Genomic DNA, 13,776 nt, shown 5'->3' with positions numbered 1-13,776 from the left:
CAGCCCCAAGCATCCAGTATTGTGCATCGAACCTGGACTGGCGACTCATTTCATATATGCTATTATACACATATTAATTTAAACCCTAAAGTAATGGTAAGAAATAGCTTAACTGATTTTTCAAGCTGGATCAATAAATTGCTGTGTGAACACCTTATTTTGTACTCTATTTTCCATTTTTTTACTGCCTTTCATAATGGTTGGAGAATTACAAAATAAGGTAACATACACCTTTATTATTTTTTAGCTGTGCTAATAATTTTAAGTCAATAATAGTGAGCACCTACAATGCACTCTGAAAAGAACTGACAAAGATGAAAATATAAGCTGTCTCCTCACTATAGGAATTCTGAACCTAAGTGTACTTAAGAAAACACATACATTGCTATAGCACAAAGTCAACTGCAGTGAGAGTCACAAGATACTTATCAACAGCTACTTGAGATGTATTTTTGGGCCGTTTCTTCTATGGGGTTTTATTTATTTAATAAAAATTATTTCTTTGTGAGTGACACCAACATTCCTTTTAATTTTTTAATGAATTGTTTCCCTCCACCTGGTATTTGAACTCTCGAGTTCTGTCTTGGACTTTCTGTTTCACCCTACCAAAAATGTATGTGATCTCATCTACTCCTATTGTGTCAAAATGTTGTTGCTATCTTAGTTCTCTGAATTAAGAGTGGGGTAAAGTATTCAAAGAATTTGTGAACATCTCTATTTAAACATCTTACAGATATCTCAATATCTGCATATTTCAAAATTCAGCTGATAAAATGCTAAAAAATAAAATTCATCTTCCCATTTTCCTATTCTAGTGATAATAGAGGCTTCTCCTTGGATACTTCTAACCTATTGTTTTCCCGAACCTTAATGGTTTTATTCCATGTGACCCAAACACTCATCTTGGGTATTATTTCAAATATGTGTATTTCAATTTTGACTTTTTCTCCATTCACACTACCATGATCCTTCTATAAGACAACAACATCTTTGCTCTGCACTGCCGTGATAACACTGTGACAAATATTCTGACTTCTGTCTTTGCTCCACTACAGTTCATTCTCTGAACTGCAGCCAGGGTGGTATCTTTAAATGTAAATCTGATTGAGTCACTCATAAGTTTCCATTACTCTAAGGAAATTATTTTTTAAAGAATTATCAGTAAGGATTACATGTACTGGCTTCTGTTTTTCAATTTTATCTTATATCACTCTTCCCAGGTTTCTAAAGATAGTGGTCTCCTTTCAATTTCTTGAAAATACCAAGTTCCTTCCAACTTCAGGGTCTTTGCAATGCTGCTCCAATAAGCTGAATACTGTTCCCCCATTCTGTTTCCCTAATTCCAATTACGTTTTTAAGTTTCTCCTTAAATGCCTTTTTCCTTAAATTTTCACCCCTTCTCTGATCCAAATTAAGTCCTTCATTAAGTTCTCTGATAACCTCAAACACTAGCATCGTCAAAGCCTTTAAGTGTGGTTTCTAATTTGTACACCCATTCATTTGATACTTGAACTCTGAAGTGAACTTTGTTTTTTACCTCAGCACTCTTTCAATATGAAGACTTATTCCACATCTCTGATTTTGATATTAACTACTACTCTTTAGCATTTTATCCTAGGGTTCAGAGAACTTCCCTACTGTCCTAATTAACAATCCTATGTGATCTGAACCTGAAACTTTTCAGATCATTTCCATGTTATTTCACAAGAACTCCTCCAGAAGCAATATACATCCCTTACAATGATGGAGTTGGCATCTTTCTGCTAGCTTGGTCCATTTTACTATCATCTCTCACCAAGATTATTGTAGTTCCTAACTGCTTTTTCTACTTTTAGTCTTGCTTTTCCCCAAGAATTGTTTATACCGCAGTCAATGTAACCTACTTGAAAAGCAAAACTAATGTGACATTCATTTATCTGAATTAAACCTTTCAGTGTTCTGTCATTGAACTTACATATTTCAAAGTCTTCAAAATAAGGGCTTACAAGGCCCTTAATAATCTGGTGTCTACTTCTTTTCATCACATATCTGCCTAAAACATAACACCAACTTTTGCTAACATATGTAGTCTTCCACTGCTTCCCCTTTTATTTGCTCTTTTTCTGAATGATTTCATCTAATTTGATGGTTTTAACTACCACCTCTATATTGACAACTTCAGAATATTGCTTTGGAAGAGATGTGGATTGATTTAAGAGAGAACGGTTTTGAGGACTGGAAGAATGGGTTCAGGTCTATTGTAACACCACCATCTTTCCAGTCACCCAAGTCACCTAAGATAAGCACATAAAAATCTGTGTGCCGTTTTATACTTCGTATTTCCCCAAATCTCATAGTCAAAAAATCACTTAGGTAACAGATGATTGGGGGCTTAACCAGATTGATATTGATAGAAATGGTAATTAGTCACATTAAAGGAAAATAATTATACGGTAAATCAGTAAGATTTGTTGATTGAGAGGGAGAAGCATTCAAGGATCATTTCCAGATTTCTAGTTGGGGTGTCTGAATGACTGGTGGTACCATTTAATAGGGAAGGCAGGATAAGCATCGTTTTAGTTGTTAAGCTGTGTTTAATTATTTGTGTTGTAGGGTCTAAGATAACATTGGCCTTCCCAGGAGGAGTTATTCAGCAGGAAGTTAGCTATATAATTCTGAAACTTGGGGTAGAGATCTGTTTTGTAACTATAGACACTGTGAGTTAGATGTGATGGTTGGTAAAATAATCATGGGCTAGATTACTCATGGAAAGTATGCAGATTGAAAAGAGTCCTTCTCTAGAGATAAACATCAATATTTACGAGGTCCATGGAATAAGAACAGCCCAGGAAGAAATCAAAGAAGAAAAAAATCAGAAGAAGAAATACAAAGAGTATATTATAATGAACATAAAATGTAGTGACAAGTTTCAAGAAGTAGGTTCTGAACAAGAGTGTCAAATGTAGCCTAAAATAGAATAAGGTGGTTGAAATCTGCCCATTTTGTCTAGTATTTAGGAGGTCATTGAAATGTCACAAACATTTCCCAAGAGAATAGTTATGTGAGAATCCTAAATGTCTTGGTTTAGGTCATGAATACAAATTGAGAAGAAAAAGAATAATGAGATTGGTTAACAAGAGGTGGGATACTAGGTTAAGGGATAATTCATTTATTCATTCAACTAAAATTTATTTATTTCCTGTGGTGTGGCAGGTGTTTTTCTAGGCCTCTGATATACTTCAGTGAATAATTTTAAAAAAGAAAAATATCCTGGCCCTTGTAAAACTTAGATATTATCATGAGAGATGGACAACAGACATACTAAATAATGTATATAGTATATTATAAAGTTAAATATATGAAAAAACTGAACAGAGGAATAACCAGGTGTGCTGCAATGGTCATTTTTTTAAGTATAAAATGCTCAATGCTACTACAAAAAAAAAAATCTCAGTTTACACATACTATAATGATATACTGGTCTTTGGATTCATAAAATTTTAGATCTGAAAATTAGGAACATAAAGGCAGGGGTTGAAGCTCAGGAAATTATTTTTTGAACTAGCAATTATATTAGACCTTTCATTTTTATTGTTCATAATTTATACTTGCTTACTTTTGACAGTATTTGAAATTGTATGTTATGTCATAACACATTTATAATAACTTTTTTTAAATTTCTTTTTTTTAATTTTATTTTATTTTTAAACTTCATAAATTGTATTAGTTTTGCCAAATATCAAAATGAATCCGCCACAGGTATACATGTGTTCCCCATTCTGAACCCTCCTCCCTCCTCCCTCCCCATACCATCCCTCTGGGTCGTCCCAGTGCACCAGCCCCAAGCATCCAGTATCGTGCATCGAACCTGGACTGGCAACTCATTTCATACATGATATTATACGTGTTTCAATGCCATTCTCCCAAATCATCCCACCCTCTCCCTCTCCCACAGAGTCCATAAGACTGTTCTATACATGAGTGTCTCTTTTGCTGTCTCGTACACAGGGTTATTGTTACCATCTTTCTAAATTCCATATATATGCGTTAGTATACTGTATTGGTGTTTTTCTTTTGGCTTACTTCACTCTGTATAATAGGCTCCAGTTTCATCCACCTCATTAGAACTGAGCCAAATGTATTCTTTTTAATGGCTGAGTAATACTCCATTGTGTATATGTACCACAGCTTTCTTATCCATTCATCTGCTGATGGGCATCTAAGTTGCTTCCATGTCCTGGCTATTATAAACAGTGCTGTGATGAACATTGGGGTACACGTGTCTCTTTTTCTTCTTTTTAAGCCTAGAAAATAAAATAATTAAAAGAACAATACACTAGATTTTAACCCTGGAATATACAGGCATACCTCAGAGATATTGCAGATTTAGTTCCAGACCACTGCAATAAAGTGAGTCACACATTTCTTTTTTGGTTTTCCAGTGCATATAAAAGTTATGTTTGTACAATATTGTAGTCTATTAAGTGTGCAGTAGCACTATATCTGGAAAAAACAATGTGCATACCTTAATTTAAATATCCTTTATTGCTAAGAATGCTAGTAATAATCTGTGCCTTCAGCAAGTCATCAGCTTACTAGCTGGTGGAGGGTTTGAAATATTGTGAGAATTACCAAAATGTGATACAGAAACATAAAGTGAGTAACACTGTTGGAAAAGTGGTACCAACAGACTTGTACAATGTTGCCACTAACCATCAATTTATTAAAAAAAAACTATCTGCAAATAAAATATCAGTCATGTATCTATATACAAACAAAATGAAAAAAAGCTCATTACAATAGCAACAAAAGGAGTAAAATACTTAGGAATAAACTTAACTGAAGAGATGGAAGACCTGTATACTGATGAAAGAAAGAAGACACAGATAAATGGAAAGGCATCCCATGTTTAAAAACTGAGAGACTCCATATTGTTAAAATGTCCATACTACCCAACGTGATCTAAAGATTCAGTGTAATTTCTTACAAATACTGTAATGGCATTCTTTACAGAAATAGAGAGTCTTAAAATTCAGATGAAACCACAAAAGCCCCCAAAAGCCAAAAGAATATTGAGCAAGAAGAAAAAAGCTGGAGTTATTGCATTGCCTGGTTTCAAAGCCACAGTAACCAAAAGAGTATGGTACTGGCAAAAAGTCAAGACATACAGGCCAATGGAACATAATAGAGAGCCCAAAAATAAATCCACATATTTATAGTCAACTGATCTTTGACAAGGATGCCAGGGAGAGAGAGACAAATACCACATTATCTCACTTACGTGTAGAATCTAAAATAGTCAAAGTCACAATGGCAGAGGATAGACTTGTGGTTTTCAGGGACTGGAGGAAGAAGAAAATAAGCAGATATCAAATAAGGAGTACAAAGTTTTAGTTATGAAAGATGAAAAATGTATGGCTATCTAATATAAAATAATGTGACTTTTTAACAATATTGTATACTTGAAATTCACTAAAGAGGTTATATCCTAAGTGTTCTACACACACACACACACACACACACACAAAGAAAATGGTAACTATATGAGGTGATGACTATGTTAATTAGCTTGTGTTTGGTCAATATTTCTCAAAGTTTTTATATTAAACATATAAATGAATCAAATTGTATACTTAAAATATATACGGTTTTAACTGTCAATTATATCTCAGTAAAAATTTGAGTAACATAAATAAGAGAATAATGGGGAATAAAAGTAGTAATTGCTTTTACCTAAAAGCCTGGGGAAGGTTTCACAGAAGAAATCATAAAAGAGGTTGGCAAATCATAAAAAGGGGACAGAAGTATGTTTCCAGTAGAAAGACAGCATAGGCAAAAATAAGAAAGCATGAAAAATATATAAAAATGCCAAGCTATCTAGTGTGGATGGAGGACATGATATACTGTGAATGATTAAGCTGCAAAGAAAGATTGAGATGCCAAAAATAAGGAAGAAATTCATTAGTCTAACATAACACCATATTACATTCTTGAGTCATTGGGTGGAAGACAGATTATGTCATTGAGAGACAGACAGACAGAGGAGACATATCTGGTAGAAGAGTGTACTTGCAAGTAAAAAGTAAACTATGCAGTAGAAAGTTAAGGGGTTATTGCAAAATCAAGTATACCAAAGAACTGCTCTGGTGACATATTTTTGATTAAGAAAAAGGAATAGATTCTCAGTAGAATAGACATTATTGCATGTTTCTCTTTTTTTTTTTAAACTTTACATAATTGTATTAGTTTTGCCAAATATCAAAATGAATCCGCCACAGGTATACATGTGTTCCCCATCCTGAACCCTCCTCCCTCCTCCCTCCCCATACCATCCCTCTGGGTCGTCCCAGTGCACTAGCCCCAAGCATCCAGTATCGTGCATCGAACCTGGACTGGCATCTCGTTTCATACATGCTATTTTACATGTTTCAATGCCATTCTCCCAAATCTTCCCACCCTCTCCCTCTCCCACAGAGTCCATAAGACTGTTCTATACATCAGTGTGTCTTTTGCTGTCTCGTACACAGGGTTATTGTTACCATCTTTATAAATTCCATATATATGTGTTATTATACTGTATTGGTATTTTTCCTTCTGGCTTACTTCACTCTGTATGATATACACAATGGAGTATTACTCAGCCATTAAAAAGAAAACATTTGAATCAGTTCTAATGAGGTGGATGAAACTGCATGTTTATTGATAGCTCAGTAGTTGAGGACACTGTGCTGAGATCATATATAAATTTAGTCTCCATGAAGTGGATACAAGATATTAACAGCTTCTGTCCACTGTCACAGATTGCAGTTTTAACTTCAGACAGAATGTGTCATCTATTAAAAAGGGAGTCAAGAGACCTGACCCCATTAGCTCAAAAAGCAGTATTAAAGACAGTGAAATGTTTATGAATCCACATATCTAGCCTTAACCAGATATATACCTTGTATCATAAAGTTGATCTGAGATGCCTGAAGACAGACAAGTTTGGGAGTCAGAATGGTATTAGTGATACGAGTGTTAACAATTCATATTATTCTCAATGTACTTTGTTTCTGGATTATTGTTTTGAAAACTCCACATCTCTTAGGATGCGTCTACAAGTTGACACTTGAATTATCTCCCTGAATATGCACTGTCTACAGAATTTAGTTCAGGCAGGGGTTGAAACATAGAAAAAAAGTTTTAATTATTCCTGTCATTGAATGATCCTTGGTTTTCTTAAGTCTTCAGTCCCTTGCTATTCTTAAATTTATGGCAGGTTTAGGTGCTGATGCTCAACATCACTTATTATCAGAGAAATGCAAATCAAAACCACTATGAGGTACCATTTCACGCCAGTCAGAATGGCTGCAATCCAAAAGTCTACAAGCAATAAATGCTGGAGAGGGTGTGGAGAAAAGGGAACCCTCTTACACTGTTGGTGGGAATGCAAACTAGTACAGCCACTATGGAGAACAGTGTGGAGATTCCTTAAAAAACTGGAATTAGAACTGCCTTATGACCCAGCAATCCCACTGCTGGGCATACACACTGAGGAAACCAGAATTGAAAGAGACACATGTACCCCAATGTTCACTGCAGCACTGTTTATAATAGCCAGGACATGGAAGCAACCTAGATGCCCATCAGCAGATGAATGGATAAGAAAGCAGTGGTACATATACACAATGGAGTATTACTCAGCCATTAAAAAGAATACATTTGAATCAGTTCTAATGAGGTGGATGAAACTGGAGCCTATTATACAGAGTGAAGTAAGCCAGAAAGAAAAACAGCAATACAGTATACTAATACATATATATGGAATTTAGAAAGATGGTAACAATAACCCTGTGTACGAGACAGCAAAAGAGACACTGATGTAAAGATCAGTCTTATGGATTCTGTGGGAGAGGGAGAGGGTGGGAAGATTTGGGAGAATGGCATTGAAACATGTATAATATCATGTATGAAACGACTCACCAGTCCAGTTTCGATGCATGATACTGGATGCTTGGGGCTGGTGCACTGGGACGACCCAGAGGGATGGTATGGGGAGGGAGGAGGGAGGAGGGTTCAGGATGGGCAACACATGTATACCTGTGGCAGATTCATTTCGATATCTGGCAAAACCAATACAATATTTTAAAGTTTAAAAATAAAATTAAAAAAAGAGAAAATATTACTTATAAACATAACTTAAAATATCTTACAGAAGCTTAGAAATATAATAGGCTTAGCAAAGAAATTATGATCATAGAGAGTAATTTTTACTGTGATTAGGGCGAAGGCAAGGATAGCGTTATTTATTGTGTTTATTGTGTGTATGTGCGTGGGCATGTATATACTATCTGTAGAGTCGTTTTCAACATTTCTTTGTGATATACATCTAGAATATCCTCTACTAGGAAAAAATCTCAATACTATTACTAATATTCTGGTGAACATGAAGTTATAATTAATACTTTATTTATCTGTTCACTTATTCAGTAAACATGTATTGAAAAACTACCCTCTAATGGTGCTGTGTTGAATACACAGTCCTTCTTCTTAGTAAGTTTAGTCCATTTCAGGAAGTTAGTACAAAACACAATTAATACATAAGAAAAATATGATAAGTGATATAGAGATTCAAAAAATTCTATTGGGGATATAATATATGATATAATATAATATGTAATAAACATATAAAATTATTTGGAGGAAAAGACACTACAAAGCATGTCAAAAGTGTCAAAGCATGAATAAGATTTATATGGAGGGTGAAGCAACAGTAAAGAAATGAATGAAAAATGTTGAGACTGATCATCAACAGTAAGATCCTGAAATGAGAAAGCATAAATTGCTTTCCTATTGTGGTGAATGCATGACAATACGCTATTAAATTCAAAAAAACAAACAAGCAGTCTGCTTAGGGTCCTGTCTCTCCTTTACCTGTCACGTATAACTCATTACTATGCATTACACCTGAGCTTTCCAGGTGGCTCAGTGTTACAGAATCTGCCTGCCTATGCAAGACATGCAGGAGATGCAGGTTCAATCCCTCGGTCAGGAAAATCCCCTGAAGAAGGAAATTGCAACCCACTTCAGTATTCTTGGGGGAAAGCAATGGCACCCCACTCCAGTACTCTTGCCTGGAAAATCCTGTGGACGGAGGAGCCTGGTAGGCTCCAGTCCATGGGGTCCCTAAGAGTCGGGCACGACTGAGCAACTTTCACTTTTCACTTTCATGCATTGGCGAAGGAAATGGCAACCCACTCCAGTATTCTTGCCTGGAGAATCCCAGGGACAGAGGAGCCTAGTGGGCTGCCGTCTCTGGGGTCACACAGAGTCGGACACGACTAAAGTGACTTAGCAGCAGCAGCAGCAGTATTCTTGCCTGGAAAATTCCATGGACAGAGGAGCCTGGTGAGCTACCATCCATGGGGTCACAAAGAGTCAGACATGACTGAACACACATACAAGCATTATGTACTGAAATATCCTTTGAGTCCATATTCTTCTCTATAAGTCCACTCAGTTCAGTTTAGTCACTCAGTCGTGTCTGACTCTTTGTGACCCCATGAACCGCAGCACGCCAGGTCTCCCTGTCCATTACCAACTCCCGGAGTTCACTCAGACTCTCGTCCATTGAGTCAGTGATGCCATCCAGCCATCTCATCCTCTGTCGTCCCCTTCTCCTCCTGCCCCCAATCCCTCCCATCATCAGAGTCTTTTCCAATGAGTCAACTCTTTGCATGAGGTGGCCAAAGTACTGGAGTTTCAGCTTCAGCATCATTCCTTCCAAAGAACACCCAGGGCTGATCTCCTTTAGAATGGACTGGTTGGATCTCCTTGCAGTCCAAGAGACTCTCAAGAGTCTTCTCCAACACCACAGTTCAAAAGCATCAGTTCTTCGGTGCTCAGCTTTGTTCACAGTCCAACTCTCACATCCATACATGAACCACTGGAAGAAACTGGAGCCTATTATACAGAGTGAAGTAAGCCAGAAGGAAAAACATAAATACAGTATACTAACGCATATATATGGAATTTAGAAAGATGCTAACAATAACCCTGTGTACGAGACATCAAAAGACACACTGATGTATAGAACAGTCTTATGGACTCTTTGGGAGAGGGAGAGGGTGGGAAGATTTGGGAGAATGGCATTGAAACATGTAAAATAGCATGTATGAAACGAGATGCCAGTCCAGGTTCGATGCACGATACTGGATGCTTGGGGCTAGTGCACAGGGACAACCCAGAGGGATGGTATGGGGAGGGAGGAGGGAGGAGGGTTCAGGATGGGGAACACATGTATACCTGTGGTGGATTCATTTTGATATTTGGCAAAACTAATACAACTATGTAAAGTCTAAAAATAAAAAAATTAAGAAAAAGAAAAAAAAAAAAAGAAAAACCATAGCCTTGACTAGACGGACCTTTGTTAGCAAAGTCATGTCTCTGCTTTTTAATACACTATCTAGGTTGGTCATAACTTTCCTTCCAAGGAGTAAGAGTCTTTTAATTTCATGGTTGCAATCACCATCTGCAGTGATTTTAAAGCCCCCAAAAATAAAGTCTGACACTGTTTCCACTGTTTCCCCATCTATTTCCCATGAAGTCATGGGACCACATGCTATGTTCTTAGTTTTCTGCATGTTGAGCTTTAAGCCAACTTTTTCACTCTCCTCTTTCACTTTCATGAACAGCATAGAAAGCCTAAATATAAACCCACTGGCTTATGGTTAATTAATCTATGACAAAGGAGGCAATAATATATAATGAAGAAAAGACAGTCTCTTCAATAAGTGGTGCTGGAAAAACTGAACAACTACATGTGGAAGGATGAAACTAGAACCTTCTTTAATACCATACACAAGAATCCAAAGTGGATTAAATAGCTAAATGTAAGACCAGATATTATAAAACTCTTTGAGGAAAACGTAGGCAAGATACTCTTTGACATAAATCTCAGCAACATTTTTTTGGATTCAACTCCTAGCATAATGAAAATAAGAACAAAAATAAACAAATGGGACCTAATTAAACTTAAAAGCTTTTGCATGGCAAAGGAAACCATAAACAAAAATACAACCTACAAAATGGGAGAAAATATTTGCAAATTTTGTGTTTATTGGATCTTAAGTCTCGAAAATAATCTTTGATTCAATGCTCTGCCCTCCAGGCCCATTGGGTCAGTAAAATCACCTCCAGGGCCCTAGGTGGCAGCCTTGCCTGCAAGGCTCCAGTCAGCAGCATCCCAGACCGGTGAGATGGAGGCAGTCACCCCACCCTTTGAAACCAAGAAGACAGCTTTGACAATAAAAATGAACTCACGGTCATTCTTGTCTTCTTGAAGAATAATGCTCCTTCACAGCCAAACAGCTCTATTCACTCATCCTATAAAAATCCAGAAGCTTTTTTTTTTTTTCCATTGTGTCTCTGCTCCTTTTGGTACAAAATAGTATTGTCCAGTAGTATAATCCCACCTCCATTCCTGGCTTTGGCTGAAATGCCCGATTCATATTCATAGTAGCCTCCTTATCAAGTGATTGTTCAACCACATCCTTAGTGTTATATTCAGAACACACTTTGACATGTTTTGTAGAATGGATAAACTGAGGATTTTCCAAAATTTCAAGTTCATGTTCCTTTTTACTTAACAACTTCTTCAATTTATGACTTTCATTTCACATTTTTACAATAAGCAGAAAGGAGGAGGAAGCATCTTCAATACTGTGCTTAAAAATCTCAGCTAAATACCTAATTTCATAGCTCCCAAGTTCTACTTTCCACAAGACACTAGCATACTGTTCAGCTAAGTTTTTTCATCATTTTAAAACAAGCTCCTCTTTCCTTCAATTTTCAATAACATGTTCCTCATTTCTGTCTAAGTCTCTCTAGAATTGCTTTTAACATCCAACAGACCCTTAAATACAATGTAGGCTTTTTCTATTATTTATCTGTAAACTCAAGTCTTTATCAATGCCCAGTTCCAAAGTCACTTACACATTCTTAGGTATTTGTTACAGCAGCACCCCATTCACAGTATTAAGTTCTGTTTTCGTCTTCTGAGACTGCCATAATAGAATGCCACAGACTATTTGGCTTGAACACCAGATATTTATTTTCATACAACTCTGGAAGCTGAAAGTCCCATATCAATGACCAGAGGGTTTTTTTTTTCCCATGAGAGCTCTCTTCTGGACTTTCATATGGCCACCTTCTTGCTGTTTCTTCACATGACTATTTCTCTGAGCAGAAATAGTGGGGGAGAGAGGGATCTCCGGTGTCCGTTCTTATAAGAACTCTAATTCTGTTGGATTAAGGGGCCAACATCATTATCTTATTTAATCATAATTACCTCCCTAAAAATCCTATATTCAAATACAGTTATATATGGGTGGGTTAAGTCTCAACATAAGAATTTTTAACGGACACAATTCAGTCCATAACATGAGGAAAATCCCAAATACCAAATAGGAAACTGGAATAACATTATTTCAAACAGTATACTTAAAAGTTTCTGTTCTCTAAAACCATTTAATAAAGTAATACATTAGAAATGTACTACTCAAAGAGAAAATTAACTAGATGGGGGGAAATCCTTTCACACTGTAAACATATATTAAATCACCACAACATATACTTTAAATGTCTTATAATTTTGTCAATTATATGCCAATACAACTGAAGGGAAAAGAGAGAATGATATAAAAAGAAGTTGGTTTGGTAGTAAATTTGTGAAATGACATCATAAATCAGTAACAACAGAGTAGAATCATGATGCCAGACTGCTGAAACTTCACCCCCATCTTTAAATTAGGATTTGTAGTAATTTAAAGAAACATACTCAACATGTATCTCATTCACATTATATGTAGGAAGAAAGGATGTACATCAATGGGAATGGCATTGGTTAATATAAAGGCATAGAGGTATAAAAATATAAGGCTTTTGAAATAAAACATTTGGCTGGGACATAGGATAAAGGAAAGGAAGTTTCAATAGACTAAGTTAATTCCATGCCAAAAATACGAAAAATTTTAAAATGTTCATTTGTAGTATATTCTAAATCCTTCCAACTACAGGAAATGCTTCATGAAGGAAATGCTTAGTTTTGTTTTGTTTTTCCTTTTTATATAACTCTTATTCCCAGGAATCTGCTCTCCTTAAATCTATATCTCTTATGTACTACCAGGAAAAAAACAAATCTATGTCCTTTCCCACATGACAAGGTGTCATATGTAAATACTGTTCATGATATATCAATCCATTCTCTTCTCCAGGGGATCTTCCCAACCCAGGGATTAGAGCCAGGTCTCCCACATTGCAGGCAGATTCTTTACCATGTAAGCCACCAGAGAAACCCAAGAATACTGGAGTGGTAGCCTATCCCTTCTTCAGAGGATCTTCCTGACCCAGGAATTGAACTGGGGTCTGCTGCATTGCAGCTAGATTATTTACCAGCTGAGCTCCAGGGAAGTCCATATCAATCCTCAAGGCTTCTCTTTTCCTAAGGTCACCTGATGATTCTATATTTCATAGACTCACCCTCTCCCTAAATTTCTGTTGCTAGTGCCTTTGTTCATACAGTCATTATTTTTTACCTCAATTATTGAAATATTATGGAACTAAACAGAAGTAAGAAGAGGGGGCAAAAACTCACAGAACTATACAAAAAAGATCTTCATGACCCAGATAATCACGATGGTGTGATCACTCACCTAGAGCCAGACACAAATGGGGCTTAGGAAGCATCACAACAAACAAAGCTAGTGGAGGTGATGGAATTCCAGTTGAGCTATTTTAAATCCTAAAAGATGATGCTGT

Source organism: Bos javanicus, chromosome X (genome assembly GCF_032452875.1).
Source record: "Bos javanicus breed banteng chromosome X, ARS-OSU_banteng_1.0, whole genome shotgun sequence".
NCBI lineage: Eukaryota > Metazoa > Chordata > Mammalia > Artiodactyla > Bovidae > Bos > Bos javanicus.
Note: the sequence above shows the minus strand (reverse complement) of the source record.